This window comes from Serinus canaria, chromosome W (assembly GCF_022539315.1).
Source record: "Serinus canaria isolate serCan28SL12 chromosome W, serCan2020, whole genome shotgun sequence".
NCBI lineage: Eukaryota > Metazoa > Chordata > Aves > Passeriformes > Fringillidae > Serinus > Serinus canaria.
In genome coordinates, this window is record NC_066342.1 from 17,574,134 (window position 1) to 17,602,098 (window position 27,965).

At 45.4% G+C, this 27,965-nt stretch overlaps 3 protein-coding genes across 4 annotated transcripts in view; 1 reads left to right on the forward strand and 2 right to left on the reverse strand.

Annotated features, from left to right (window-relative positions):
• Positions 1–27,965, forward strand: part of LOC108962568 (CBP80/20-dependent translation initiation factor-like) — a 392,204-nt gene that overhangs the window by 193,322 nt on the left and 170,917 nt on the right. The gene's annotated exons all lie outside the window — the stretch shown is intronic.
• Positions 1–27,965, reverse strand: part of LOC127060980 (uncharacterized) — a 225,449-nt gene that overhangs the window by 6,846 nt on the left and 190,638 nt on the right. The window lies entirely within an intron of this gene.
• LOC127060974 (Friend virus susceptibility protein 1-like) overlaps positions 4,375–27,965 on the reverse strand; it is a 1,102,452-nt gene continuing 1,078,861 nt past the window's right edge. Inside the window, exon 3 of the mRNA XM_050986421.1 lies at positions 4,375–5,367. The gene's annotated coding sequence lies outside the window, so the exon portion shown is untranslated. The remainder of the gene's footprint in view (positions 5,368–27,965) is intronic.

Consider the following 27,965-nt stretch of genomic DNA (forward strand, 5'->3'; position numbering starts at 1 on the left):
TGATTATGTATTTTCATTTAATATGTTTCTTGGAGTACAAATATTTTTTGTTAATTAGAAGTTCTTGTTAATACTTTCTTATATATAGTTTTTGACCTTTTTTGTAATCTTAAATGACCTCAGTTCTATAAATATTGCATCTGTATATTTAGCTGTAAAAACTTATTATTAAAAGCCATGGTTATATTTTCGTTCAAAAAAAGAAAACATGCAAATCAGTATTTTAGTGACAACAGTGATAGACTTCCTATATTTAGAAACTTGCTATTAATTTCTACAGGAGTTGGTATGAATGTTTTAGCTATGCAAAAATATGAAAGGTAGTAGTGTCATGGTTTGATGCTGGCGCAATGCCAGTGCCCCCATGAAAATACATTCTCCCTGGTGTCTACTGTGAGATGTGATCAGAAATAGAGCAAAGCAGGCTCCAGCTTAGGAATAAAAGGAAAAAAAATCTTTAGTAATCTACAATATATAAAAGAAACACACAGAACTCAGAATGAAATCCTTCCAAACATTCTTCCTCCTCCCCCCACCAAAATTCCAATACATCACAGTAAGAAAAAACCCTGGATTCTCAATTCAGTTACCACCCCTCAGATCACTAACTCTCAGTCCATCACCACCCTTCAGATAATCAATTCTCAGTTCATCAAGAAGAGAGGAGTCCCTCTTGCACCATGGGCTTCCCCTGGAAACACAGTTGAAACCTCTTGTGTTTCCATGTCACACGTGGCACCACCCAGAGAACATTTGCCATCGTGACATTTTCTTTCCATGTACAGTGCTCTCACCACTGCACATGGACCAGAGCTGCTTCTAGAGTTTTCCTTTTAAGGGTGCTTTGCCCAGTTCCAAAAAGAGAACAGTCTCTCACTTTTGGGACACCTGTCCCGCCCCCAAATTTCACCCCCTGGGGCCGAGGGGTCTTGAGAACAGAGATCTTCTTCTTCACTGAAGATTGAGGGCACCAACCACCCTACTCACCTGTCATCTCTGTTCATGCACTCCACATAACAATACTGAACTCTCTTGGCTCCAAGCCATTGTCTCCCCCTAAATGCAGTCTCTGTGTCATAGGAAAAAAAGTGGTTCTGTCCATGGCTATACAAGAAAAGTCCAGCCAAAGGCCACTCCATCATCTCCAACCACCTAGGATTCTTCTCAACTTCTCTCGGACATCTTTCACTTGCACAAACTTGCATCACACTTGCCCATTTCCTGCTATTCCATCTCTATCTCTCTCCTCATTCAGCTCCAGGAGGATCAGCATTTGTAAGGTTTCCATCATCCAAGAAAAGGGTTAAATTATCAGGCTCTGCCTGTCCGGAACTCCCATGCTGGCCCTGCCGGGCACCTTCTCACTGCACCCCCCCTTTCTCCTTCTCAGCCAGGCCTTTCTATCAAATTTCAAGGTGGCACAAGCACAGGCACAGGCTCCCTCTCTCTCTCCCTCAGGGCTGGCGGGGGGCTGCGTGATGTCTCTCAGTGCTCCTCCACCCTTCCATCCTGCAGGGGCCTTCGCCCCCCTTCTCTGTCCAAGGCTCCAGCCTACCTGACCTGGCAGCATGGCTTCCCCTCCCCCGCCCAGCCTGCAGCTGGGCAGGGGAGGTCTGATGACCTCTTTCATGGACGGAAACCAAAAGATCTTCCCCCTGGTAGTTCTCTGCTTTTAACCCCCCTGTGTTCTCAGAAGCGTATCCATGTCCTCAGTGGCCACACCAGGGGCCAATATTCAAATCTGAGCACCTATTGGTTTGACCACAGCATCCCAAAAAACTCACTTCCTTTCAAAACAGGACAGTAGTTAGTGATTTTTAGCATTTAGAAAATTATTTTATAGACATTGTAAACAAAAGTGACAAGAGACAAGTACTTAGTTAGAAAACTCTGTAACTGAAACCTGTTAATGAAACACTAAAGCTTTGAAGTTCATGGAAACTTTTAGGTAATTAAAAATAGTATATATTTTAAGGACAGCATGTTTAACAAAAGAGTTTATGCATTTTTAGTATTTTGCTTTAAGATGAAAGAGGGTTAGGTGTTTTATGCCAGTGGTAACCTTTTCTATATCAGGCAAGTGGCAAAGTAGAAGCTGCCCTTCCAGAAAAGGGTGCATGGAAAAACATATTAGTTGATTTCTGCTTGAAAGGATAGCTTATAATTTAAAATTATTACAGGATCATCTATTCATAAAAGGTAATCAAAGCAATGCAGGGGGTTATAGGGTGGTATGGAAAGAGGGTTTGGGGTAGTGGTAACACAAGCATAACAACAGTACTGAATCCTTAAATTGTGTAGCAATTGCTATTTGAATAATAAAAAACCAGAAGAATTCCACGGATTAGCTGTAGAAATGACAGGCTTAGCTTGTAGCTGCTTTTGTACAAGGCTTGTGCAAATGCTGGAGTTTCCCCGAGGAAGGGGTTACTTGTTCAGCTAGGTTTCAGTGTCAGTTCACAAAGGTCCGCAACAGATGGAGCTTGGACTGTTGCAGAAGCAGTGGGAGTGGCTTGAAGGGCTTTGTTAGCCCACAGGATGCTGACTGTGCCTTCCCGAGCAGAGCCTGCCGTGTGTAGGGGGCAGGGACATGGTGCTGCTTTTGCCAGCGCCGCTCACGCCAGTGCCCCCGGACTTTTCGCGTCGCTCCCCTCCCTGCCTACACACAGAAAGCTGCGGGCACCCTGCTGGACCCACATTTGATGGTGGCCCACTGCCTGCCGCTGTCTCATGGCCGTGCCATGTGCTTGGCGCCACGGGGCAGCCATGTGCTGACACCCATGCCCTCGGTACTGTATGCTTGCCACAGCAGTTCCTGCAGCCCCCTCCCCTCCTGCCTCTTCTGCCGCCTGCGCTCCGCTTTTGCAGAGGGTGGTTTGAGAGGGGGGCACGCTGCTAGGAAAGCCCCTTCAGCATCTGGCCTATCTCGCACATCTCCTTCACCAGAACCCCCACCTAATCTGAGTGGTTCATTTCTGAGGCAAGTTGTGGGGCAAGGTCAGGCTCTGGGGTAGCATCTCTTCTTTGGGGTAGGTGTCAGGGTGGTTATCTAGGTTAATCTTCTCTTATCTCTGAATGCTAAATAGAATAGGTTTAACGGGCATATCAGCAACACCAACTACTGTATGATATCATTAGCATTTAGAGAGGATATGAACCCTTTGAAAACTGGTGGGGCAGACCTAAAGAGCTGGTTAAAGGGTTGGGAGAAAATTTTCCCCAGTGTAATTTCCTCACAGTAGGTACCATTATTAAAGTAACCCCAAAAACATAGTTAGCGTGTGATAGCTCTGAATCCATGTGCCTGCCTTACAGAGGAAGTTCAAGACCTATGAATTTTTCACCTTATTACTCATAAGCAAACTGGATAATAGCTATAGTAGCTTTAGTTATAGGACCTATGTTTAGATAAGGGCCTGCAAATGGGAGAAATATAGGCATGACTACGTGCCACCTAAACCAGGGTAAGCTAGACCACATGGTGACACTTAATGAGGTTTCTATATCAGCACACAAAAATTAGGTTACTCAAAAACTGTTGTTCCTTTTTCACCTGTTTTCTCTCAATGCCCTTATGCCTCACATTGGGCACCAAAATCTGTCTTGGTTTGAAAAGACAGGTGTCTGTTAAGGAAGGCAGGAGACTCCCTTGAAATGGAAAATGTAAACTCCCTCTCTCCAAATTATTATAATTTTGCAATTATGAGGCTCTCAGGCAAAGATATAGGAATAGGAATAACAGTTCTTTACTAGAAAAATTAAAAATATAAATGCAATAGTACAGACAAAAAAACCCCCACCGACTAGGGTCAGAATACGACCTGACATCCTGTTGGTCAGGGTGTTGCTAGCAGTCTGATTAAATGGTGGCTGCAGTCTTCTAGGAGTGATAGGTGTGGTTCTGTTGAAGCAGTGATCCTGTAGAAAAGTGTATCTTTCTTTTGAAGGTCCGGTGGTGATATAGATCGGCCTGGTCTTTTTTTGGGAATCTAGTGGAGAAGAAAGCTGCTCCTCTGGGAATCCAGTGGGAAAAGGGTATCTCTGTTGTTCTAAATCTCTGATTATATCCAGGTAGGAATGCTTGGCTCCTCCCCTTGGGCAGAGCATCTCACAATGGAATGATGTGATTTTATCAGTTTCAGCAGTGACACTCAGTGGCTCATTAACAGAAGATATTTCCCAGAGGGAGGATTGGATGTGGAAGAGATAAAGAAAACTGCCCAATTAACAGAAGGTAACTGCCCCACATCTAACAGATGGCAAATTTGAATACACACCCCCAGCTACATCTTTCAACTTAAGACAAGGGGCTCCTTTAGAAAGCAGATTCAAACGGCCCCTCCCCCAACTGGTTTGGGAAAATATTTCCTTGGAGAAAAGTGGAAAAAAACTGTTTATTTAACAGGTAAAGCTTTTACCGGCACAAAAAAAAAAAAAAATTAACAATGTGAAACAATAAAACCTCTCGCTACTCTGAAGAAATTACAAACTTAGAAAGTCCCCTTTGTGGGCCATAGCTTGACTTAGTCTCTTATTAGTCTCTCCGGCACTGGAAATGCTGCAGCCTAGGCCCAGCCTGGTGGGACAGAGGTATGAGCTGCTGGTGCTCTTCTGGGTTTTAGTCCAGAGAAGGTTTAAACAGTTCTAAGAAAAAGAAAAAAATAGTCTAGGGAATGTTTCTGCTTTAGCTAGCTAAAACTAACTAAAAGTAAAGGAGAGCTCTCTCCTGCTGTCTGTCTGTGGTGCAGACAATACAATCCAGTAGAAGGATGCGGGGGAGCAAGTGCAGTTTTTGATAACAAACTCCGCGCTTCTTCTCTCTCCCCCGATTGCTCTCAGAACCAGTCTTAAAGGTGCAAAAGTTATTATCTAGCATAAACAGAAAAGACAGTTGGGAATACAAGCATCATATAGCCAATCCAGGATGACTTGACAAGCCTAATCTTTCTAGCTATTGGTGTGTCCTATCAAAATTTTTACGATCATGTCCAGGAGCTATCAAAAGCACAATTCTATTGGGTGGCATGCCACAGGCTAATTACTTGAAACTTAAAACTTACAACTTGAACGTTACAAACAAACCAACTTTAAAACTATAAGAGGCAGCATTTAAAACTATAAGAGGTATCATTTCCTTTTGCTAGTAATGTCCTTAAAGTATCTAACTTTTGAGGTCCAGGTGAAGTCACAGGTGACTTGTCATTCCAAAGGTATCAGATTTCCATCCAGCTGGTGCAGAAGGTTGTTCTGGTTACTGTTTTATGGCATCTGCTGAGAGGCTGTCAGAGAGGTGTTGTTGGTTGCGGTCCAGAGCAGAGCGTAGAGCAGGTCACACACACTGAGCAGGTACCCATCAAATGCCAGCATCTGTGGAAATACATGCATACCTGAACCCCCAAGTGACAAGGTCCCAAAGGCCTTCCCACTCGTTAGTGATGAGGTCCTGTACCAATACCTTAGGTTTAGGTAACTGGACGCCACTAGAGGACTGTAATGACAAGAAATTATTTAAGATGACAGGGTTTGGGGAGTTATGCAATATTGTTAGATGCCAGTGTTTTTCTTTCTCTAGCTGGTCAGAGTGACCCCGAAAAAAGTTTGAAAGTTTCTTTTCCCAGCCCGGTGCTTGAAGAAGGAGTCAGGGCTCTTCATTTTTTCGGTCTCAAGGTTGTTTATTACATCTTATCTATAAAATTCTTTCTCCCTGCCCAGCCGAGATCCGTTCGGCAGGACAGTCAGAGGCACTCCGCCCCCCCCAGGGCGGTGTTATCTTTATATACTACAAACTACGTGTACAATATTTACAATTATTTTCCAATACCTATCATCTACATCAGACAGTGAGTCTCCACTCCAGGCCAATCCAAAAGTGCCAACATCACCAGACAAGATGGAGGTAGAGAAGAAGAAAGGCTAGACACACCCAAATCCCTCCATCTTGTCACCAGAAACCCCTATACCAAAAATCCTAAAACCTACATTTACACCCTGTGAGTACTTTATATTATCTAAACTGCCGTGGCTTTTATCTCTTCATGTAAAGGTGTTAAGTTGTTCCATGGTTCGTACTCGAACCCGCTGGTGTTCTGGGCTGTGTGCCAGGGTCTCTGAGCCCCCTGGCAAGGGTCCCAGGAAACTCCAGACTGCCAGAGGTATGTCCCGAGTTCCGACAGTTAGGTGGTTTAAAGTGTACAGGGCTTTGGCCACCCTACTCTGCGGGGTCTCACCACACAGCCTTCTTTTCTCATTTTCAAGGACATGCTTTAAAGTGCCATGTGCATACTCAACAATGGCTTGTCCTATCTTCCTTTAGCTAATACTGTAATTATATTTTCCTGAATTCTTTCCAGCAGCTCATTCAAGAAAGTACTAGATGTTTACATGCTATTCCATTTTTTATATAAACAATTCCATAATTGCTGGCTTAGTCATGTCTGGTTTCTTTTAAGCATGCATTGTGTGTTCAGTTGTCTCTAGCACTCATCTGTGGTACATAAATCAAACTGGACTGAATTCAGCTCAGGTAAAAGACCAGATCTACAGTGGTAAGGCACAATATTTCACTGCTTGATGCCCTGATTTTTCCAATAAAATTTTTAGTTCTCACAAAAGGAGGAATTTATATGTTAAAAAACATTAGGGCAGATACTAGGACAAATTTAAACTCAGTGACAATTTTCTTACTTTCTTCATTACCTTTTGCAGATGCACTTAACAGATGCTCTTTGACTGCATATCTGGTATATGCAGACCATTGGTATATGTCCAAACTTTACCAGAATTACTGTAGTTTAGTAGTTCTCAGTGAACTTCCTCTAACTGAGTTTGAGGAGCTGCCTGTTACCATTGAGTCAGAAATGACACGGATTTATGAGTGACACACTCCATGCATTCTCAGAAAGCAATAATCTCTTTATTAAGAACCCATTCCTTTTTATACTCTAGTTTGCTACAGGTGGACATGATTGGTCCTTTAATCAAAACACCGTCACCACTGGCTAATTAAGAAACCACCCATCTGTAAACAACCTTATGGGCTGTCCTGGTTTAGGGCAAATTTGGGAGAGAATCCCCAAAAAGGGCTTCTCCAAAAGCAAACCCACACGGCCCCTTCCCCAATTGGTTCGGGAAGAATTCCTCGGAGAGAGGTGGAAAGAACCTGTTTATTTGACAAGCACAGCACGCCCCAGCACACAAAATGAACAATACCGGATTACACCACTCTTCCACTGCTCTGAGAAAGATGACAAATTCAGAAAAGTCTCTCCTGGGGGTTTGTTCTGTTATCAGTCGTCCGGCGCTGAGGCAGCTGCTACAGTCATAAGGTGTAAACTCTCTTTCCGTGTTCTGAATCCCAGTCCGGAGCAGTCAGCAGGTCCAACGGGGTGGGGGGAGCAGTCCAGAAAGGAATTTGGACTGTTTAGCTAAAGTAACTAATGAGAAGGGAGGAAAGAAGCAAGAGCAAGCAAAGCAGAAGCGAAGCAGAAGCAAGAGCGAAAGCAAAAAGCAGGGCAAAAAGCAAAAAAAGCCGCAACATGCTCTGGTGCTATCTGTACGTCCCGCCGAGTAGCTGATAAGAGGCCCAAAACAAAACTGTCACTCTGCCAGTCTTAAAGGCACAGAACATAATATCCAGCATAAATTACATACACACGAATGGGGATAACAGTCACCCTAGGACATGGGCAAAGCAGCTTATCACAAAACACCATCTACAGATTGTTTCCATTTGATTATCATTCTTTCTCTCCAGCTCCCTAAAGCTTCCAAGCCTGACTCATGGGAAAGCTTATCTAGCTTTCTCTCTCTCTCTGACCAGACTGTCACATCCACAGCTGCCCACTGTAAACTTTGTCCTGGTTTAGGGCAAATTTGGGAGAGAATCCCCAAAGAGGGGCCCCTCCAGAAAGCAAACCCACACGGCCCCTCGTCCCAACCGGTTCCAGAAGGATTCCTCGGAGACAAGTGGAAAGAACCTGTTTCTTTAACAGGCACAGCACCCCCCAGCACACAAAATTAACAATACCAGATGACACCACTCTTTCATCGCTCTGAAAAACATGAAAAATTCAGAAAGTCTCTCCTGGGGGTGGTTGCTGTTATCAGTCCCTCCGGCACTGGGGTAGCTGCCTCAGGCCACAAGGTGGAAACTCTCGGTGTTTCCCAGGTCCCAGTCCGGAGCAGGTTTGAGTAGGTCCAAAAAGAAAAGGAGAAACAGTCCAGGAAGAAATTTGGACTGTTTAGCTAAACTAACTAATGAGCAGAAGCAAAAAAGCAAGAGCAAAGCAGGAGCAAAGCAGAAGCAAGACCGAGAGCAAAGTGATAAGCCAAGCAAAAAGCAAAAGCTGCACTATGTACTGTCCCATCTCTGTGTCCCGCCAGCCATGGGGGAGTGGCTGATAAGAAGCCAAAACAAAACTTTCACTCTTCAGAGCCAGTCTTGAAGGCACAGAACATAATATCCAGCATAAACAGCACACACGAATGGGGATACAAGCATCATAACGTCATCCCAGGACACCAGTCAATTTATCTGACATTTGCATTGACAGTTTTTCCTAAATATCTTGCTGGTATGAACTTGCTGAGCTTGAGAGACTCCCTGCTGATCCCATGGAATCACTTGTTTCCCACTTGTGGTGGCGGGATAAGAAATCTTAGTATTGTGGATGGACAGTCATTCTACCAAAGAAAGGAAATAGTAATGCTGTCTTGTTGTAATCAAAGAGAAAATTGGTCACAGATCAGAACCCCACTGATGCTTTAATTCTTTGACAATTTTGGCAATTACCTTAAAAATTCAGTTCAATTTTAGTGTTGCAGGCAAGGAGACACTTCTCCTCACAGATAAGTGTCAAGGCAGCTGTTTCATGCATGTTCAGCTGCACAGCCTGGCCCAAGTGAGTTTGTGATAGCAGCCTACAACTCTGTAAATAGTTTGGGCTGCTGAGATTAATACATATAACTTCAGAGTAAAAATTTGTTAGTCAGCCTCACTGATAAAAGTTCAGTGGATTATGGTATTTTTGGACAATCCTTTAAGAAGCCTTAAGCTTTTACTTAGGATGAATGCTGGCTTTCAGGCTGGAATACAATAGTTTTTTTAATGATCGCTGTGAATATGAACAAAATTATCATAAACGTCAGTGAATGATGGGTCAGACAGAGTCATTTAAAGGGCTTCAATGCTTGTGCAGGTCTTGACCTGGTGAGCACTAGTCAATCAGAATGAATATTTGTAGGCATCCTGAATTTGATTTTTTTATGTTTGCATCTCTGCTTTTAGACACAGAAACAGAAAATGCAGAAGGAGCATAGCACTGAGCAACCAGGCTGATAATTTTTCCAGTCTTTGATTCCCATTCCACTGTATAGTACCCATTTAGATGTGTTTACATCAAGGCAGATAAGCTCTGCTGTGGTAGCTGAACAGGTTATCAGCGCCTACCTGTTTTCAGCCTTAGCAACTATGACATGAACATAATTTACCTAATAAATTCAGAAGGGTGTTGTCCTGGGTTGACTACATGATGCTTTTATCCCCAATCGTCTGTTCTGTTTATACTGACTAATAAGTTTTGCACCTTTAAGAATTGTTCCAGAGAGTGAAGGGGGAGAGAAGAAGCACGCAGTTTGTTTTCAGACACTGCACTAACTCCTTCACATTCCTCCTCCTGAACTGTTGTCTGCCGATGGACAGACAGCGGGACAGAGCCCTCCTTTGTTTTAGTTAGTTTTAGCTAGCTGAGGCAAAAAAGTTCCCTGGACTGTAGTTGTTTTTCCCTTTTCTTTGGACCTGTTTAAACCTGCTTCAGACTGAATACTAAAAGGGCACTGGCAGCTTGCACCTGTAGCCCACCGGGCCAGGCCTGGGTCATGGCATTTCCAACACCAGAGGGACTGATAAGAGACTAAGTGAGCCAAGCTGCAACCTAGGGAGGGGACTTTTCTGAGTTTGTCCTCTCTTTCAGAGCAGCAGGAGGTTTTATTGTTTAATATTGTTTAGGTTTTATTGTTAAATAAACAGTTTTTTCCACTTTTCTCCAAAGAGGTATTTTTTCCTGAACTGGTTAGGGGAGAGGCCAATTGAATCTGCTTTTCTAGAGGAATCCCTTTAGGGGTTCTCTCCCAAATTTGCCCTGAACCAAGACAGGTGTTTAGCATAACATGCACTTTTCTTATTATGAACAGTAAAACAATACAGCTAAGAAAACAACAAGCACTACTGAACAAAAATCATCAAAGTAATACTTATAACTGCCTAAATGCTTTACCATCATCCAGGGTCTGCCATCGCTGGGGAGCGTCATTTTGAAGTGAGTTGGTGAACTTTTTCTGCACAAGGTTTCCAAGTTTACTTCAAAAAAAGGGGGGGTCCAGCTTTTGTAAGATCAAATTAGCAAGTCAAAATTACTTGATTACACTTTCAGTGCAGAAATACGTGGGTCTGACGGTATGATCCCCAGTCATCCAGGGCTAGGGCTTAGCCAGAGCCTTAAGCCTTGACTGAGAGGGTTTTCCTAAAATACCTATGAGCAAACTTTTATTAATATAACTAAAGGAATGTGTATAAGTAACATTAAATAATTATCTTACAACCAAATCCCTTAATAAAAACTCTATTTATTAATGCTATCTGATTCCAAAAATGCACTATAATCACACAGCTAACCTTGAATTTCTTCAATGAACAGTCATTCAGTGAAAACATAAAGTTAATTTTTAACAAAAGCAAAAAATGACTTGACAATACTTAAATTTGTCAATTTTCCTTCACAGCAGGTATATAAATCTAGGCTTGGGACATTACAATTATATTAACTCCCTAAGTGGTTTCAAGAGATGATAAGCCCTGAGTCAAAAATTGCTGTAGAATGAGAGGGTTAGGTCTTTCATTGCAGTGGTAACCTTTTCCACATTAGGGAAGTAGCAAGGTGGGAGCTGTTCTTCAAAAAAAGGGTACTTTGAAAAAACATATCAGGTAATTTCCGTTTGAGAAGATAGCTTACAATTTAGAATTATTACAGGAGCATCTATCACAAAAAGCAATCAGAGCAATGCTTTTAGGGTCACAAGGTGGTATGGTAAAAAAGTCAGTCTTAATAGTAAAGGTCCAGCACAGTGTCAGCTCATGAGGGTCCACAAGAGGTGGGAGCCCTGGCTGTAGCAGGAGTGGTGGGAGTGGCGCAGGTCAGGGGCTGCTCTGCGGTGGCTCACAGAGCTCTGCCGGCACACACAATGGTGGTGACACCTCCCTGGGCGGCACGCCAGGCTCTGCCAGCACAGAAGATGGTGGCTGTGGCTCACTGGGCAAAGCCTGCTGTGTGTGGGGAGCAGGGACGTGGCACTGCTCCTGCTGGCGCTGCCCCTGCCAGTGCTGCCAGGCTCCCTGGGTTGCTTCCTCACTGCCCACACGCAGAGAACTGTGGGCATCTCGTCGGACCCACTGTGAAGGTGGCCTGCCGTTTGCTGCCGTCTCCTGGCTGTGCCATGTGGTCACCAGCAGGGCGTGGCCATGTGGTCACTATCATGTGCTTGGCGCCGCGTGCTTGCTGTAGCGGCCCCTGCAGCCCCACATGGTCCCCCTCCTGCCACCAATGCTGCCACCGCTCCATTCTCACTGAAGACAAACAGAGAGCAAACATGCTATCAGAAAGGGCTCTCCCGGCTCCAGCCACTCGCTGCTACACAGCTCCAGCTGATGCTTCATGGCGCGGGGTGGTGAGAGCTCTTTTGTGATACTGTCAGGGTCCCCTCCAGTATCAAACAGATCGGGGGACCAGGGGCCATGTTCTGGTTCTCCTCCCGCAGGCCCGGCAGACTTATGGTCATTCGCTGGCGGCGCAGGAGGGGTCAGCACAGCTGCCGCGGTAGCACAAGCATCTCTCTTTGTTCAGTCTGCGGGTGCCGCATGTGCCATGAGCGCCTCGCACACAGTCCTCCAGGATATAAAAGCTTTGTTGCAATGTCCTGCAGCCTCGGGCGCTGGCAGCTCTGCACATGGCATGGGCATGTGTGGTGCCGAGAGGGCTCTGGCAACCGAGCTGCTGGCTTCCTGTCACCAACATGTTTTATGAAAAATCCTTTCCTTAGGATTTTTCCCCTCCTGAGAAGCTGAGAGGCCTCAGGAACAAACTGTAAACAATTCTTATCTGCTGCTGTGGAATGCAACAGGGGGAATCTGTGATTGGCCTCATCAGGCTGTTTCCAATTAAGGGCCAATCACAGATCACCTGGCCGGACGGTCTCTGTCTGAGACAAGACTTTGTTATTCATTCCTTTTCTATTCTTAGCTTAGCCTTCTAGTGAAATCCTTTCTTCTATTCTTTTAGTATAGTTTTAATATATTATCTATCATATAATAATAAATCAAGCCTTCTGAAACATGGAGTCAACTTTCTCGTCTCTTCCCTCATCCTGGAACCCTTGTGGACGACGCCACAGCTTCCCTTCTGGCTTCTGGCGCCGTGATGCTTTGGGTTTTCTGGGAGGCATGGTGCCACTGTGAGTGGGCGTGTCAAGCAAAGGCCAGGCTGTCGGCAGGACTCCAGGACTGAACCAATCAGCTCGAGGCAGAGGTGGTCTGAGCACTTCCATGGTAACACGGGGTGTAGAAGAAATGGCAAATGGCTCCTGCAGGCACAGCGGGGCAACCCTGGCCGCTGTGCAGGTGGCCCCGGCTGCTGTATTGGCACTGCAGGGGCTTCTGGCACTCGTGGTGGGGCAGCCATCGTGTGGGCTGTGCAGGTGCATCCTTTGCCTGTGGTGGGGGGACTCTGGCCCTGATACCATGGTGCTCTCGCACTGCAGGGCTAGGGAGTTCGAATAACAGCGGTTTCCCCTTTAGCTGCTCCTCCCGCATGCCCAGTGCTGTATCTCTTCCCCCCCCTCCCCCGCGCTCCACCATCTCGGGATCTTTCAGCAGGTTGTACCCGCGGTGCACGGGCTCTGCCATCTTGAGTGGGCACCTCCTGTGCCACATGGCATCTGCCATCTTAAGCACATGGCTCTCGTGCCACCTGTCATCCTCCATCTTGGAGGAGCAGCATCCACAGCACATGGTGTCCACCTTTCTAGGGTTTTTCGCATGCTTGCACCACGTGCTCTCCGCAATCTTGAGCGACCAGCACTGGCATCTTTGCAGCCACTTTTGTGTTTCTTTTGGTTTTTATAAATTTTAATGTGTCCATCAATATCCTTCAGGTAATTAAAACACTTATAGCAGCTTTGTAGCCTCTGGAGGCAGAGTCAAAAATCAATTGACCAACTTATTCTCAGATTTTAACACTAAAGGTGTCATCTGTGGTGATTTCTACACCTTGGCTCCTGGAAAACTGTAGTAAAGTCTCTAGAGACTCTTCATCGTGCTCAATTCCTCTTTTACTTAAGTTCAGAATCCAAATATTCACTAAAGCTTTGTCCTCTGCTGAAATTTGACGACCCATGTCTCCAGCAGTGGCTCACCCTTTTTAGGTCCTCGTCTGGATGATCATAGCTCCTCGGCTGTTGGCATCTCTCCAGCCACCTTCCTCACACAGCTCTCCAGGCTATTTTTCTCTCATAGCTCTGGCGGCTTTTCTTTTGCAGCTCTGGTTGTATTTTCCCTCACAGTTCTCATCAGTCCCTCTCTGGTGCCCCATCTTCTTTCTTTTCTTGTGGCTCACGTCGGGGTTCACCAAATTCACAGTTGGGGGAGATGGAGAGATGACATGACATCATAGTTCATGTGGCAGCGGGAGATTAAATGGTGTGCACAGTTCTTATATAGGCTATTCAAAAGACTCAACATTCAAACCTGATTGGCTATGATTTAGTCACCACCCAGCTAACTGGCCAGTAGCTACCTGCTTACATTCTTGTCAGGTGTGAGAGAACGGCTCACTTTAAAAATTTAAAAAGGTTTATCAAACCTTAATAAAAATTCAACAAAAGGACTACATAAGGAAAAAGCTGCAGCGCTGGGAACTGCCCCTCGTGCATACCATGTGGCTAGTTCGTCTTCAAGATGGATGCTCAGTCTTTTATACCCCTGGGGGTTGCAACAGCTAACTCTGGCCCTTCCCAAAGTCTGTCAGTCAGCTCTTCTTTGTCATTTATCGGTGGAAACTGCCTTCTTGAAACTTGATTGGAGATCAGGTGTTGCCATGCCGCACCCCCTAAGCAAGAAGCTTTTCAATTCCCAACTGCCCTATGCAAGGGACACATGTGCACACCTTCTTTTTACCTGTCTTAAACAACCTTGGCTGTCTGATGGTAACAATACAGGGGGGAAAAGGGAACTATGGGGAGAACAGAGGACATCTAAACTACAATAACATAACTATACATCACTTAAAGCTTCTCTCAATATTCACACAATAGTTATCTTTTAATTGCGAGAGCCAATCATCTTATTCTTCATCTATAACACAGATTGTCTTGCATCCACTCTCTGTAGCCAAATCCCTCCATCATACTTCACAATGAAGTTCCTCAAGGATTAAGGGTTCATATGCATAAAAATCCCGAGTAAAAAGTTGGTACTTACTACACATGCCCAAACAGACCTGGCGGTTGCAGGGCACCACCTGAAGGGTTGGTTACAGGCAATTTAGACACAGTGTCCTGGTTTAGGGCAAATTTGGGTGAAAACCTCCAAAAGGGGGCCCCTCCAGAAAGCAAATCCACACGGCCCCTCCCCCCAACCGGTTCGGGAAGGATTCCTCGGAGATAAGTGGAAAGAACCTATTTATTTAACAGGCACAGCACTCCCCAGCACACATAATGAACAATACCGGATGACACCACTCTTTCACCGCTCTGAAAAAGATGACAAAATCAGAAAGTCTCTCCTGGGGGTGGTCACTTTGTTATCAGTCCCATTGGTGCTGGGGCAGCTGCTGCAGGCCACAAGGTGGAAACTCTTGGTGTTCCCAGGTCCCAGTCCAGATCAGGTTCGATTAGGTCCAAAAAAAAGGAAAGGAGAAACAGTCCAGGAAGAAATTTGGACTGTTTAGCTAAACTAACTAATGAGCAGAACCAAAAAAGCAAGAGCAAAGCAGGAGCAAAGCAGAAGCAAGAGCGAGAGCAAAGCGATAAGCCAAGCAAAAAGCTAAAGCTGCACTATGTACTGTCCTGTCTCTGTGTCCCGCCAGCCATGGGGGAGGGGCTGATAGCAAAACCAAAACAAAACATTCACTCTTCAGAGCCAGTCTTGAAGGCACAGAACATAATATCCAGCATAAACAGAACACACAAATGGGGATACAAGCATCAGAACACCACCCTCGGACACACAGGTAGTAATTTCTTTTGGTTTGATTGCCTGCAACATTGCTGAGAGTTACTAGACTAAATTAATTCTCCGAATTGTAGGTCCTCAGGGGATAATATTATCTCAGTGGTTTGTTCCTAAAAGGGCTCAGCGGGGTGATTGCATTACTTCGTTTAATGAATTACAGCCCGTGAGCTGAACCGTAGTAATTGCCTGTGTGTGCTGCTGGCTGTGCATGCAGAGTGCCTTGTGCTGCAACCCCTCCACCCAGTTAGGAGATAACTCGTGGTTTCCATGCCATCCTGCATCAGCAGAGGAGCAGGAGTTTTTAATTTGCAATTAGACGTGCAAGTGGTGTGCTGAGCGTGCTAGGAGATCAGTAAGATCAGGAGAGCTGTGATGGGTCACGCCAGACCACCTGGCTTGGTGATCAGTAATGTACTCCAGAAGTGTGAGAACAGGGTACGCATGTGATGCTGCTTCCCAGCAGTGCTCTCCTTTTCTTAATGTTTGTACTTGATGGTCTTAAGGGAATGATTCTCCAGGAAATTACACTTTGAGGATCTGCAGCACCACATTCGAGCACCTTTATATACAGTAGCTCCTGATAGATTTTCCTTTCATGAATTGGGTAGTGTGCTTCTTGAAGCCTTGTAAACTCCTTGTACTTACATTTCCTATAGCATATCTCCACAGTTTAGCTGTGCATTATGTGAAGAAATATCTCCTTTTGCTTATTTTGAACAATCCTTCTTTTCACATCACGAGAGTTAAAGTTCTCATGTGGCTGTGCCTGTAGTCTAAGTGCCTGTTGAGCACTACCTTAGCTCTTAGGTTGTGTTCAGCAAAGTGGGAGTCAGCATTTAAAACATGCTTTGCCATTTTGAAAGCAAGACGATAAGAGTATCAACAGAACATTTAGCAGTGCCTGCTCTGGGATCAATAGAATGGTTTGGGTTGGAAGGGAAGGGAGTCTAGTCCAAACCCCCTGCAATGAGCAGGGACACCTTCCACTAGACCACTCAGACCCCTGTCCAGACTGGCCTTGAATGTTTTCAGGGATGGGCCATTGTCCTGGGTTACCTGAGGGTGAGGTACAACCAAACTGTATTCTACACCCATCTACATTATTCCTGGTGAACTGTTAATGGTGGGTGTCATGGTTTGAGCCTGGCGCAATGCCAGTGCCCCCATGAAAATACTTCTTCCCTGGTATCTACTGTGAGATGTGATCAGAGCAGGCTCCAGCTTAAGAATGAAAGGAAAAAAAAAACTTTATTAACCTAAGACTATAAGAGAAACACACAGAACACGGGATGAAAACCTTCCAAATTTCCTCCTCCTCCCCCCACCAAATTTCAATTCAGTTACCACCCCTCAGATCACCCACTCTCAGTCCATCACCACCCTTTAGATAATCAATTCTCAATTCCTCGAGAAGAGAGGAGTTCCTCTTGCACCACAGACTTCCCCAGGAAACAGTCGAAACTTCTCATGTTTCCGTGTTACTTGTGGCACCGCCCGGAGAACATTTTGCCATCGTGACCTCTTCCTTCCATGTCCAGTGCTCTCACCACTGCACATGGACCAGAGCTGCTTCTGCTTCTAGGGTTTTTCCCTTTAAGGATGCTTTGTCCAGTTCCAAAAAGAGCACAGTCCCTCTCCTTTTGGGACACCTGTCCCCCCCAAATTTCACCCCCTGGGGCTGAGGGGTCTCTTGAACAGAGATCATGTTCCTCTTCTGCTTCTCTGAAGACGGAGGGCACCACCACCACCCTCCTCACCCGTCATCTCTGCGCTCCTTCAGATCACCGCACTCTCCTGGCTCTGAGCCATTGCCTCCCCCTAGAATGCAGTCTCTGTGTCACAGGAACACAAGCGGTTCTTCCCATGGCTATACAAGAAAAGTCCAGCCAAAGGCCACTCCATCATCTCCTCCCACCTAGGATTATTCTCAGCTTCTCTCAATATCTTTCACTTGCCCATTTTCCTGCTATCCCAAACTCTATCTCATCAACTCCAGGAGGAATCAACATTTGCAAGGTTTCCATCATCCCAAGAAGGGCTAAAAGTCCCAGGCTCTGCCGGTTTGGTTCATGAACTCCCACGGCTGGCTGCCCGCTGGCACCCCTCCCTTCTCTTTCATGCCAGCCGCGCTATCACAGGCACAGGTTCTCTCTCTCTCTCTCCCTTCGGGGGGGGGGGGGGGGGGGGAAGAATGGCTGCCCGAAGCCTCGCTGTTCTCCTCCACCCTTCGGCCCAGGCCTGGCCTACCTCCCTCCGGCCGCATGGCTCCCCTCCCCCGCCCAGCTTGGAGCTGGGCAGGGAAAAGGTCTGTGCTCTTTCACGAACCAGAACCCAAGAGAGTTTCCCCCGGGATTTCACAGCTTTTAACCCCCTGTGTTCTCAGAGGCGTATCCATGCCCTCAGTGGACAAACCAGGTGCCAATATTAAAATCTGAACACCTATTGGCTTGACCACACCATCCCAAAAAACTTCATTTCCTCTCAAACCACGACATTCCACCCTTCGCCTCTGAGAACACATATTTCTAAAAATATTATCAAAATTACAATAAACAAACTTCTACTTAAACAATAAAACCTCTACTAATCTATCTTAACCTAATACATGCTTTGCTCTTATTCTTTTTGATCGCATCTAACAGTTTGAGAGGAAATGAGTTTTTTTTGTCTAACTAAACTGTGAAGAGAACTTGCTAACACTTTATATGAAGTTCAGAGTTATATACTAATGCCGTACAGAATCTGAAAAATATGAAAGCTTAAACTTAAGGCATCAATGTGACATTTATTTTTAACCAACCTGGCAGCAAAATCCTCTTCAAACATGAAGTACTGTTGGGTCAATCAGCTGTAGGAACGGTTATGGGGAAACAATGCAAAAGCTGCCCCCAGTGAAGACAGTCAGAGATGAAATAACGCTGCAGTGTTTTGTTGTCCATCAATCTCAATACACTTTTTAGCAAAGGGCTGCTCTCAGCATTCCCCATTTCCTTGCAAGAAAACCAAGGCAAAAAGGAGGGAAGGGGCTATGGTTGGACCTTCCCCCACTGCAGACCTGGAAATGAACTTGTGGCCACCAGATCCTCAAATGTGTGAAGCTCATTACCAATGAGACTCCCTTTCAACGTGTCATCGTCGGGTTATTACAGTTATTAGAAACGCCTCCCCCCAAATAAAGGTACAGATGAGACCATATGCCAATGTCAATAGTATGGGTTTTATTTGATAGTAAATATGTCTTGGTTTGAAAGACAGGTGTCTGCTAAGGAAGGCAGGACCCTCCCTTGGAATGGAAAACGTAAACCCCTTCCCTCTAAATTATTATAATTTTGAAATTAAGGGGCTCTCAGGCAAAGATATGAGAATAGGAATAAGAGTTCTTTACTAGTGTGTATAATAATGCGAACAAACAACAACTATGGCACTATCAACAAACAGAACCAGAAACCCAGTAACAGCCTTCTTAGCCGCAGGCACTTTCCCCTTTTGTGTGGTGATGGTCACAGCTGGCAGGGGCACTGGTGGCTACCAGTGGGCAGGGCAGGTGTGATGATTTCCCTGGTGTTGCAGGGGGCACACCAGGTCAAGCTCGGGGACCATGTGGTAATGGTGGCTTGACCGAGACTGGACGGGATGGAAGTGAAGCTTGCTTCACAAAGCCCCCCTGGGGAACCCAATCCCAGTGCTCCAGCAGGACTCTCAGAAGTGGCAAGCTGGAACAGCAGGAATGAGCAACAATCCCAGGGTAGTGGATGTGAGAGACAACTGCTCACTTTAAAAATTTTTAAAGGTTTATTAAACCTTAACAAAAACTCAACAAAAGGACTAAATAAGGAAAAATTGCCCTCGTGGCTGCCTACCATGTGGCTAGTTCATCTTCAAGATGGATGCTCAGTCTTTTATACCCCTGGGGGTTGCATCAGCCAACCCTGGACCCTCCCAAAGTCTGTCAGTCAACTCTTCTTTGCCGTTTATTGGTGGAGACTGCTTTCTTGTAACTTGATGGGAGGGTCAGGTGTTGTCATGCCACGCCCCCTTAACAACAAGCTTTTCTATTCCCAACTGCCCCTGGTAAGGGGCAAGGGGCACATGTGCGTGTCTTCTTTCTACCTGTCCTAGATAACCCAGACTGTCTGATGGCAACAATACAGGGGGAGGGGGGGGAAGGGAACTATGGGGAGAACAGAGGACATCTAAACTACAATAACATAACTATACATCACTAAAGCTTCTCTTAATATTCATACAATATTCATTCCTTATTTGTGAGAGCCAATAATCTCATTATCCATCAATTACAGTGGAGGAAATATATCAAACTCTGGAGCTGTAGTGGGAACCCCAGGATGTCTCAAGAGTCACGGGGTGCGTGGCTAGTGTAGCGAAAGCTCGGAGCAGTGCCGAAGAAGTGGCGGGGGGCAGGGCAATGGCAGCCTGGCTCCAAGCAGGGCAGGGAGACGTGGGCTCAGGATCCCAGGCACCCGAGCAGATGGTGAAAAGTCCTTTTTTTAGTGAGGTGGTTGTTAATAAGTTTTCAGTTCAGTGGCTGCTCTCACAAGCCAAGGTTCACCCCATGGCAGTAGAAGTAGGACCAGGCTAGACTACAGCAATGTCAGCAAATTCCCTTCCCCAAGCAGCAGCTTCGACCGTCCTCCTCCGAAGCCGAGAGAGAGACAGAAAGAGAGAGTGCGTGAGTGAGAGAGTGAGGGCGTGCGCTAGGGGCTGCACCCTACCCCGTTTTCCCAGACGCAAATCTTAAGGTATCTCTGCCCTACATGGGACACCTCAGGTAAAGAGAAAGTAGCCAACTGCACCCTTCCCCTGAGCTGACAACTTCTTTTGTCTTTGTTAAGTATCCGGTTGTCAACACCTTTGGGGGAAAATTACTTAAGAGGAAAAAAAAAACAGAAGGAGAACTCCTAAAATCCCAACAATATGAGATAAAGAGGAAGGAAGGAAGGAAAGGAAGGAAGGAAGGAAGGAAGGAGGAAGACGGAGAGGAAGAAAGAGAAAAAATACAAGAAATAAAGAAGAAAGATAAATAAAGACAATACGAAAGAAATGAAAGCCCGAAATCCCATGAAGCAATACAGACCGCAAATAAATCAAAGACCAATGCACGAAACCTCCCTAACTCCCATCACCTAATCCCGCCCTCCAGCCGTACCTCCCCTACCAGCCCGCCATCCCTACCTCAATCACTCCACCCCTCCATCCAGCCGCCCTCCCTCCATCCCCTCCCTACCATCCTCGTTGTAGGGGGGGTGGGACAGACTAGAGTTGACTAGACCGACTAAAAATATCCAACCATCCGTGGATCCCAACAATGTTCCATTGCCCCGCTCCATCTGGTCTTGGTGGTGATGGTCCCCCTCTGAAAAGCATAAAATCCAATGGATTCATGTGAAAAACGCCAATCACTTGTGTTAAAATTTTAGAAGTTTAATAATAATAAAATAGTAATTAGAATTAAGACAATAACAATTTGGACAATCAAAGTCAGGCCAATAAAAGACAACAAAAAGCAAAGATATACCGAGTCCGGGTGCTCTGCTCTGCCACAGAATGCACTTTGCTAACAAAGGATTAACCCTTAAAACTACTATCGTATTGCATATTCATATATCTCATACATGATTCAAACATTCTTTTCAACATAAGGGTGCTTCTGTTTAATGTCTGCTCTTCCTCCCCCCCCCCCCATCTTGTAAATCCATCGTCTCAGTCCCCGCGAAGTCTGGGTTTTCCCAATAAGGAGGCAATAATTTTTCTCTTGGATTCTTGGTGTCTTGTTGCTGTTATCTCTATGCGAAGAATTTCTTTATTATCTTATCCATTCCTTGAGATAGCTACAAAAAGTATCTTACATCACATAGGTTCAATTTTAATATTATGCTGTAGCTTAAAAACTACATTTACCACACTACTTAAAAGGATTAATACAGCACTACAAAAAAATTAATACAACATAACTTTCCAACATAACACATATAGTATTCATTTTAATATTTGCGAAGACCCAATCATATAATATGCATTTTTCACAGTTCATATAGCTTAGGCTAGGTAGGAAAACCCAGGCACCTCCAGAGGCAGGGGGGATTTTCTATTGTCTCTTACAACAGACTCCAGATATGTTGCATCACATGCAGTCCAGTGGTGCAAGGCTTCGGGAATTACTCTGGGGGGCACTTCGGGGGGCCTTTGATTGCTTTATGACACCCCCTCAGCTGGCCTTTACATTAATTTCCCATGGATGTAGCCTCCCCAGGGTTGGGGGTTCCATAGCCAGTTTGTGTAAGGGAGAATGGGTTCACTGCCTCTTAGCAGGGGTTACCACACACTGAAACTTCCTCCCCCACACCTTGGCTGGCAAGGAAATCTGTGTAAACCTGCTCACAGCAAAATGGGTCTGTAAGCTTTGGCCTCCTCCATTCTGAAACAAACCATAGATTATTGTTAGCACAGCTTCTGGGTTCGGCTGGCATTCTTTTCCTTGTTTACTTGGTTTTTTCTCCCTGGGCCTTAGGTGATTGAAGGTGATTGATTCCCTTTATCTAATCTCAGCAGTTTGACTTACAGTCCAAAGTTCTTCAAGGAGGTTTCTGGGGTTGTGTTGGGGGTGAGGATTTTTCCTTTTGTTTCTTTCTCTCATGGAATTTTGTCCCATAAGTTGCTAGGAAACAATAACTACCAATACTTGAGAAAACAAGGATGTTGCTGGGCGTTACAACATTCCATTTAAATGGCCAGGGCGGGGTGGGGGGGGGGGGGTTGCAAATGATAACATGAGAAAAAAAAGGTGAGTGGGCCACCTGGGAGGTTTGGCTGGGTTTTTGATCAGTGCAGCTTCTGGGTTCAGGTGAGGAAGGAGCTGTTTGCCGTTTTCCCTGCCGCCTGACTGCTCAGAGCTCAGAACCAGCATGTGTGATGCCAAAACATTGGGACCGGCTCCCACCAGACCCTCTGCCTGCGGCACGTTGCTGCAGCCACTCCTGTGTGTTGGACTCCAAGATCCCAGTCTGCTGCTGTTTTCCTGCACTGCAAGTCTGCTTAATTCTTTTTTTTTTGTTTCCCGGCCATTTGGAGCTGACATGTGGAGTGTCCTTGTATGGGCCACCTCTGCGTGGTAGCTCTGCAATTGTGACCAGCTGCCGCGCATGACTTCCTGTTTCGACCAAGCTGCCATTGAGCGTGTGGTCTCTGAGCTCGAACCAGAGCGCCCCCCTGCAGCCACAGTGAAATCATTGCACCTGCCCTGCTCACTGGGAGCCTGTCAGTGCCCCTGCCAGCTCTGACCATCACTAAACCAAAGGGGAAATTGCCTAAAGAGTGGGAAGAGACTGTATATTGGATTTTCTGGGTTTTTTTGTTTGTTGTTGCCGCCATTGTTGCTATTTGTTTGCCTTTTTATACACATACATACTAGTGAAGAGCTGTTATTCTTTTTCCCACATCTTTGTCTGAAAGCCCAAAGTTATAATAATTCAGAGGGAAGGGGGTCATATTCTCCATTCCAAAGGAGGCTCCTGCCTTCCTTGGCAAACACTTGTCTTTCAAACCAAGACAGATTTTGGCACCCAATGTGAGGTCTGAGGGCTTCAAGAGGAAAGGGTGAAAAAGGAATAACACTTCCAATGTAACCTAGTTTTTGTGTGCTGAATATAGAAATCTCGTTAGGCGGCATCATGTGGTCTAGACTACCCTGGTTCAGGTGGCACATGGTTGTGGCTATATTTTTCTCATTTGCAGTTCCTTTTCTAAACATGGATCCTATGACTAAGGCTGCTGTGGGTGTTCTCCGATTTGCACTATAGGTTAATAAGGTGAGGAAATTGATTTTTAACTTCCTCTGGAAGGCGGGCACATGGATACAGGGCTATCACACACTAAGTGTATGGTTTTGTGCTTACATTAATAATGGTACGTACTGTGAGGAAGTAATACTGGAGAAAGTTTTCTCCCAACCCTTCAACCAGTTCTTTGGGCCTACCCCACCAGCTTTCAAAGGATTCAAATTTCCTCTAGAGGCTAGCCATGTGCTGTTGATATGCCTATTTTATTTAGCATTCAGAGATAAGGGGAGATTGACTTGGATAACCACCCAGACCCCTACCCCAGAAACCAGGGATGCTGCCCCAGTAGCTGACACTACCCCACAGTCCAACTCAGAAATGAACCACACGGATTGGGTGCAGGTACTTGAAGTGAGTGTCAGAACCTGGGCTAGCTCTTAGAACTCTGGCATCATGCCAGGAGTGGGGAACTGCCTCGGTATGGGGATTTACCAGAGGCAGAACCTTTAGAGCCACTTGCTCTACACTGCCAGACACAAGCCTTGACAGGGACCAGACAGAGGAGAAAGGAGGAGGCTCTCCGCCTTGATGTTCCACAAGGAAGGGTTTATTCCAGGTGAAGGGAGCAGGACAAAAAGCCCCTCACTGCTTTGTGCAAGGGGTTTTGTACAGATACAAGTCAGGGGCTGGATACAAACAGCTAACCAATAGGGAATCCTCAGGGGAAGAGTGAGGGGATTACATCAAGTGTCTGGGGACAATTGGGGTAGGAGGGTGGAGAGAATGGGTCACATGGGCCAATGGGGCTTTGAGGAGTAGGGGAATTCCAAAGGGGTGTTGCAGACAGAGATTGGCCCAAGGTTTAAGTGGCAGAGAAGGTTTGGGAATAAAGGGCTGGGTTGCCTTGATGGGCAGGGAAAGAGCTGGAACAAGAGGCAGGGAATGGCATGAGGAACAGCTTTGAGGGAGGGTAAAACCCAGGGGTAAACCAACTCGGGGAGAACACGGGGGTACAACAAAACAAACCACTTAACAAGGAATCAGTAAAATAAATTTGAACTGCAGCAGATTGACTTCATGCAGTGTTTTTGGTTTGCTAATTTGAGATTTCTCAGCCAGCGCACTAATTAATGTGGTGGGTTGGCTAAGTGCTAGTGCACCCACTAGAATATATTTATTTCTTGTTGTGAGATAGGATTAGGAAGAAGGCAAAGTAGGCTTAAGGCTTTAAAAGGGTATAAAGAAAATTTTATTAACAGTAACTAAAAGAAAGAATAATAAGAATAATAAAACTTTTAAAACACTTCGCTTCCCTACACTTTTCCCCCCCTACTAACAACATACAAAAAAAACTTAGTTTATTACTTTTAGAATGGTTTTTCTTTAGTTTACTTAGGGACAGGAGTCCCTCTTGTCATTTCATGAAGGCTTCTTTACAAGAAAACAGATTTTTTGTGGCTTTTAATTTTCATGATAGCAGCTGCTTGGGAATCTGTAATCGTGAAATTCTTATTTTTTATAGCTTTCTCATAGTTGTGTTTATGGGCTATGTCAACTTATGGGATATTATTTTAAGGATGAGTTGCTTAAGAGCAAAGATTTTCTTTATTTCTGTGATTATTTTTATCTTTGGGAACAGAGGTCTTTTTCTTCTTTCCCTGTGGGTTAAGGGTCTTCAATACTCTTTTCTCTTTTTTTCTGTTCAAACTTCTTATGGGATCATAGGTACTTTAACATCTGTTTACTTTAGTATAAATGTTTTTGCTTATAGCTACAATTTGAACACTTAATCTCCTATACTGTTTCATGATTTATAGGGAAAAAGAGTCTGATATATTAATTATTGTCACGATCCGCTAGTACAAGTGGGGGTCATGATGGTTTGTTTTACCAATCTCAGAGTGCAAAAGACACACAGCAGGGGACTTTCAGTTTTAATCAAAACAAATGCACCTTTTATTGAGTGCCCACAGCAAATGCAATAGAAGGATTAGAAAGGAGATAAAGGATAGAGATAGAGAGAAAAAGAGGGGGGGAGGGGGTATAGCTACCAATGGAGAGATGAAATCCTCGTGGTCCAGGCAATAGATCCATCTTGTTATGTCGGGGATAATCTTGAAATCTTTGGTTAACTCAGGGGTCTTTTATAGTCTACCGCTGGGAGGGGAGCAGGACGGTATGTCGAGGGAACAGGTACAGGAGAGTGGAGAATAAGTCTGTTGAGAACAAGTACAGACAATCCAGTTCCAAACAGGACAAACCAGTCCCAGCAGTGAGCGGGGCCCCATTGTTTCAGGACCGGTTCCCATGGGAAACCAATCTTGGTCCAGTGAACACACCTGCAGGCAGCACTTGGCAGACATCCCGCTTCAGTCAGCTCAGCACCCCTGTGTTAGAATGTTAAGGGTTTCAGTCTCAGTTCTTGGGAGGGGGCTTCAATCTCCATCCTTAACAGCAGTTGTGAGGCAGATGAGGGATCTTCTGGGGGAATCACCAAAGTTCTCTGGACAAGAGGTGGGGAAATTCATGGGCTATTGTGATGAGCGGGGATTGTGAAGCAAGCGTACAGAGCAAGCCACTAATTGCCTGTTCCTGCTCGAAGCAGTGTACTGTGGTGGCACAGCAAGCACACCTGCAAACAATCACTTGGCAAGCATCCACCTCAACCAGGCCAGAATTGCAGTCAAGGTCCTCAGGGTCTTAGTCTCTGTCCATGCGACAGTCATGAGGCTAATGAGGGAAACTTCGGACAGTCTCTTACAATTATAGTCTCTATAGTTTTGTAAGAGGAATTTAGGCTAAAACTAAAGGCATCTCTTCAACTCTTCTATTTGGGACTTAACTTTTTCTTAATGACCTTGATGTCTCATGTTGTTTTCTATGTGTCTATACTCTTTTTTTTCCACATGAGGGAGGACTGAAGGTTTGTAAGTCTTATCTGTGTACTGAAAAAATTAATATCTCACCCAGGGCCAGCAGATGGCCATGTGATCCCTGCCGGGCAGCGGCCAAAGCAATCACAGTAATGGATTTTTAGGCTGTATTGGTGTCTGTGTTAGGATTGGCTGCATGGCTGGTCTTCAGCCCCTGTTGTGTTTAAGTTTAGCTGCGGGGCTGTTTTTTGCGCGGGCTGCTGGGCTGCCTCTGGGTTTCTTTCAGCAGCCACACTGGGGGAGGGCTAGGATCTCAGCAGCTAGGCTATGACTCAGTGGCCGATGGCCTCTCCTCCCCCTACTTGGCAGCTGCTGGGGCCTGGCCCAGCCTTACCCTTGCTGGGGGCCCCGTGGCTTCCCCTCCTCCACCTGGCCACCAGGCCGGGAGGGGGGGAAGAACTTGTCTCTCCAGACGCCAGAAAAAAAAAAAAGCTTTTCTCAGGGTTTGTTTGTTTTTAACATGTGTGTTCATAGAGGCATGTTCAGCTTTCTAGTGGTTTAACAAGGTGTCAGTCTTCAAAACTAGTCACTGATTGGTTTTGTTAGACACAGAGGAAGGTCTCAGCAGCTCTTCTCAGAAAAATCATTTCTGTGGGTGGCTTTTTCTTTCCTCACCAAATGTCAGTGCAAAACCAGCATACCTCATCACACAGTGCACCTGTATTGGAAAATTGAATCACCCTGGGATTTTGGAAATAATTACAAATTAGCCTGAAGGTGAAAAGTTTAGTCTTACTGATGAAAAGGAACAGGAACAGGTGACCCGTGCTGAGGAAGCTCCACCATACAACCAACTGCCACAAGAAGAAACACACTATGCTCTTTTCACTGACAGTCCCTGTTGCGCTATAGGGAAAAATCGAAAATGGAAGCAGCTGTATGGAGCCCCCTGCAACAGGTCACAGAAGCTACTGAAGAAGGTGGATCAAGCCAACTTGCTGAACTCAAAGCTGTTCAGCTGGCCCTGGGCATTGCATAAAGAGAGAAATCCAAGTAGAAACTTCAGTTCACAGAGCCTGAAGTCAGATATTTGGGACATTGGTTAACAAAAGGCAAGAAAAAATTAGACCCCAAGAGGGTGGCAGGGATTATTGCCCTGCCTCCTCCACGGACAAAGAGAGAGGTGAGACAATTATTGGGGCTTTTGGGATATTGCCGGCAATGAATTGAAGGGTACAGCAAAAAGGTAAAATTTCTGTACTAAAAGGCCACCACTGACAAGTTAAAATGGACAGAGAAAGATGAGGAGGGATTTAAGGAATTAAAGGAAGCACTCATGGCAGCACCAGTGCTGAGCCTTCCCAATGTGAAAAGGCCATTCCAGTTGTTCGTGGATGTCAGCAGTCATACTGCCCACAGCGTGTTAATGCAGGATTGGGCTGGGGCAAGGAAACCGGTAGGATACTTATATAAGCTTCTGGACCCTGTAAGCAGGGGTTGCCCACTTGTTTGCAGGCAATTGTTGGTGGAAGAAGCTAAGAAGGTAACCTTTGGGGCCCCCTTGGTAGTATCTGCACCACATAATTTGCGAAAGTATACTACAACAAAAGGCAGATAAATGGCTCACGGATGCTAGGTTACTGAAATATTAAGCCATTTTGATTCACTCGCCTGATTTGGAATTATGAGCAACGACGGCACAAAATCGGTCCCAATTTTTGTTCAGGAAGGTCTCAGAGAAGTTCATTCATAACTGCACGGAAGTGATGGAGCTGCAGACCAAGACCAGATTTAGAGGAAGAGGAATTGGAAGAGGGAGAAAAATGGTTTGTGGATGGATCAGCGAGAGTGATAGAAGGAAAACATAAATCGAGATATGCAGTTGTGGATGGCAGGACAGGAGAAGTAATAGAGACAGGTCCTCTGAATGCAGGATGGTCAGCTCAAGCGTGCAAACTATACGCAGTCTTGAGAGCTTTGAAAAAGTTGAAAGGGAAAAAGGGGACAATTTTTATG